The sequence below is a fragment of the Marmota monax genome, unplaced genomic scaffold, assembly GCF_021218885.2.
Source record: "Marmota monax isolate L192 unplaced genomic scaffold, Marmota_monax_Labrador192_F-V1.1 WCK01_AAM20220418_F8-fsc00014, whole genome shotgun sequence".
NCBI classification, from domain to species: Eukaryota; Metazoa; Chordata; class Mammalia; order Rodentia; family Sciuridae; genus Marmota; species Marmota monax.
The window spans coordinates 1,909,194-1,912,985 of record NW_026695222.1 but is presented as its reverse complement, the minus strand read 5'-3'; the positions used below and the strand labels follow the sequence as shown (position 1 = coordinate 1,912,985).

Genomic DNA, 3,792 nt, shown 5'->3' with positions numbered 1-3,792 from the left:
ACACAATTATAAAAGTTTTAGATCCTCCCTCTAGGAAATAAGAAAACACAGAGACTGAGTGAGATGTTTATTTTTGCAGGCAGTTATAATTTAACACAAACATGCAGGACCATAGTATCATCACAACCTGAAGCCAGGTCTCTCTCAACTGTACCCCGATGTAACCTCAGTTTGTCTTAACAGACAGCTCTAAGGTGGTCATTAGCAATTGATTGGAAATACTTTGGAGTTGAAACTTATTTATGAATTTAAGTTCCAGGAAATAGAAAGATACACCAATAATTTCTCCAATTACTTATATTTTAGTAATGCAATGATTTTGTATGGGGACAAGAAATGAGCATTTGTCAATTTACCTAATTATTCAGCTATGATTGTGATATTCCCTGCCTTAATAATACTTCTTTTAGCTCACATCTCATTCCCCCCCATTCTCTATTGCAGATAGATCTATCCAATTATTTGTATCTATATAAGACTGTGATTGAAAACGGACAGCATGATGTAGCTGGTGCATCACAGAATCTATCCTTGGGTGAAGGGGGTGGTGAAGGCTACTGGCTTTCTAAGGCATTAATGGTGGGGATTCTGGAATCTGGCCACCAACATTCTTGTTGTGAACTGTAATGAGGACCTAACTGAAGCAGAGGTACCATATGCTTAGGGCATTGTTGTTGCTCTGGGCATGATGCTCTGGCTTTCCTGGAGATTATTGAATACTTGATGTATTCCTTTTCTGCTTAAACTGGTTATAGTGGGTCCTATTATTTGCAATTAGAAATCCTGGCTTAGTGTTTTATAAAAACAAAACAAAACAAACTCCAATTCTTTATCTTATTTTGTACTTGACATGGATGGTGGCATAATAAATCATTCCATAACTTAGTGACTTAGTAAATAGTAAATAGTAAAATAGTAATAAATAGTAAATAGTAATAGTAAAACTTCGTTATCTCTCATGGTTTCTGTGGCTTAGGAGTGAGTTTAGCTTAGGGGCAGCAGTCATCTGAAGGCTTGACTGGGGGTGAACAGTCTTTTTCCAACATGGCTGGCAAGTTGGAAATGGTATTTGGTAGTTAGCATCAGTTTCTTTTTGTAGATATCTCAACAAGTCTATTCTAATGACAAGTGACTGGCTTTCCTAGAGCAAGAAATCCATTAGGGAGAGACAGGGAAAGAGGGAGGGAGGGAGAGAGGGAGGGGAGGGAGAGGGAGAGGGAAGAGTGAAGAGTGAGAGAGAAACAGGCAGAAGTTTTCCTTTCTATTACCTATCATGGGAAGTTATACACCATATTCTACTATATTCTATTCATTAGAAGTGAGTCACTAAGTCCAGCCCACATTCAAGGAAAAGAAGAACATTGCTACCACTTTTCAAAATGGAACAATGTCAAAAACTCTGTGGACACATTCAAAAACCACTAATTGTGCCATTTACTATGTAACTTTGCAGTACCTTCTTGAAGTAAGTGAAACACCTGCCTCATGAATCTGGGCTCAGTCATCCATTTGACCAAGGGAATCTTATAAGATGTGGTGCAAATAGCAATCTGAAAGGTATTGGAGCATCTCACAGTCCAAAGGGGGAAGATGGCAGTGGAATCCTTTGTTACCCAGGAGGAACTTAAGAAAGAGTCAGGAGAAGATATGCCTGCTGCTGCTGCTGCTACAAGTCTTCACCACCAATAAAGGTTCCAACCACCAAAGGGATAAATTCTCCCATGGAAACTCACCTTCCAGCGAGCTACAGATTTACAGTTGGATGCAACTCTGAAAGAACTGATCAGTTTAGTAAAAGATCTACCCAGAAGCTGAAAAAAAAAAGGAAACACTCTTCAATTTTGCAATTATTTTTATGGATCTTAAAAGACCTGGCTATGGAGTTAAGGAAATGGCAGCACCATTTCTGGCTGAAAGGGGACTGATGATGTCATGACCTTGCAGTTGCAAAAGTTCCAAATAGGTCATTATGTGGACCTAGGAATTACCCCTCCAAATCGGGCACCACCTTCTTCAGGGCATATGAGACCATATTAAATTCTCTTTACTAGAATTTATTTTTCAGCCAGTTATGTAAAATAAATTTACATACTCTTTTTCCTCCCCCGATTTTTGCCATTAAGGCTTTAAATTCTAAGCAAATTGTAGTGCATCTATTTAGGAGTTAGATTTGGATGTATTATGGTTATGAATATTAATAGAAAGTCTGTATGTTTCAAGCCTCTGTAAACCATGAAAAGTGCTCTTAGCATTCTGTGTAAAACTATTGTTAAATATATGTGTATAACCATCAAAAAGAAAAAAAAAAAGGTACTATACTTTTTACTTGTTCTCTTGAATTTCTGATATTACCATGAGACTGTACTCAAGATAGACTATTGGATGAGGTACATGGTAAAGGGTCTAGAATATTAGTTTATCTATGACTGCTTATGAAATTATCCCCAAACTTAACATCAAAAACAAAAAAATATATATTTATTACCTTTCAGGATTTCTGTGATTCAAGAATTCAGCAGCAAAGTAGCTGCTTGGTTCTGGCTCAGTGATTGCAATCATTTGAAGTTGACTGGGTCTGGAGCATCTGCTTGTAGGAAGGCTCACTCACGTGCCTGGCAAGTTGGTGCTAGATGTTGGGACCTTTCTTTTTTGCCATGTGAAGCTCTTCATAGTACTTAATAAGTATCTTTACATCATGACATGTAGCTTATATTAGACTTGGTGATTCAAGAGGGCAGGGAAGTAGCTACAGTGTCTTTTGTGACTAACTCTTGGATTGACTGTTATTTTTGTAATATCTGATCAGTTACAGAGGACATCTCTATTTTATGTGAGAGGAATCTACACAGTAGAATGAAGATCAGGAACCAACAATCACTAGGACCATCTTGGAAGATCACAACCACACCAAGTTGTCCTTGTCTTTTTAGTTTAAGCCAATTTCTATCAGCCAGTGGTCAGTCAAACACCAGACAGAGGAGCATGCCCTGAGAGATCAGCAGAGATGCCCCTGCAACTTCTGCTGGCTCTAGATGTGTGAGTAATAAATGAGGTTCTGTAGTTATGTCTGAGAGCATTCTTCTATACAACCATATAATGTGCTGATATGAACACATTAGTGACACTGGCAGAAATTTAAAGGATTATGACTTAGAACTACAACAAGAATCTTTAGCTTCAGGATTCCCATCAGCTAATGCTAAGATGCATATATAAGTAGAATCTTTATATTCCAATAATTTGTATGTATTTAAATATTTGAGCCATTGATTTATTTGTTTCTCTTGCAAAATAAAACTCAGAAATAAATGCATGCATCTGTATTTTTTCTGAATTTTTCTCATGGTATATAGACAGTAGAATGAATTTTCCTGAACTATTTAAGATTTTTAAAAAAACAAGTTTATTAAGTATAGTTGACATTTATTAAAATTCACTGATTTTTTAAGTGCACAGTCTGGTGAGTTTTAATGAATGTATATGGTCATAAAATCACCACCACAGTGAAAATATAGCACATATACAACACTTTCAAACTTTGCTTGTGAGGCTGGAGAAATAGTGCAGTTGGTAGAGTGCTTGCCTAGCATGCAGGAAGCCCTGTTCAATCCCCAGCACCACCACCACCACAAAAAACAAAAACAAAAACAAAAAACCCACAACAACAAAAAAACCCAACAACTTTGCTGGTATCATACATACATACATACTTTAAAGTAACTATTTAATTGAAGTCAACATGTATGCAGGCAAAAAAAAAAAAAAGAAAAGAAAGAAAGAAAGAAAAAACCT

At 36.7% G+C, this 3,792-nt stretch overlaps 1 pseudogene; it reads left to right on the top strand.

The window, feature by feature from the left end:
• Window positions 1-1,584: 1,584 nt before the first annotated feature.
• LOC124085358 (histone deacetylase complex subunit SAP18-like) lies at window positions 1,585-3,141 on the top strand (annotated as a pseudogene).
• The last annotated feature ends 651 nt before the right edge of the window (window positions 3,142-3,792 follow it).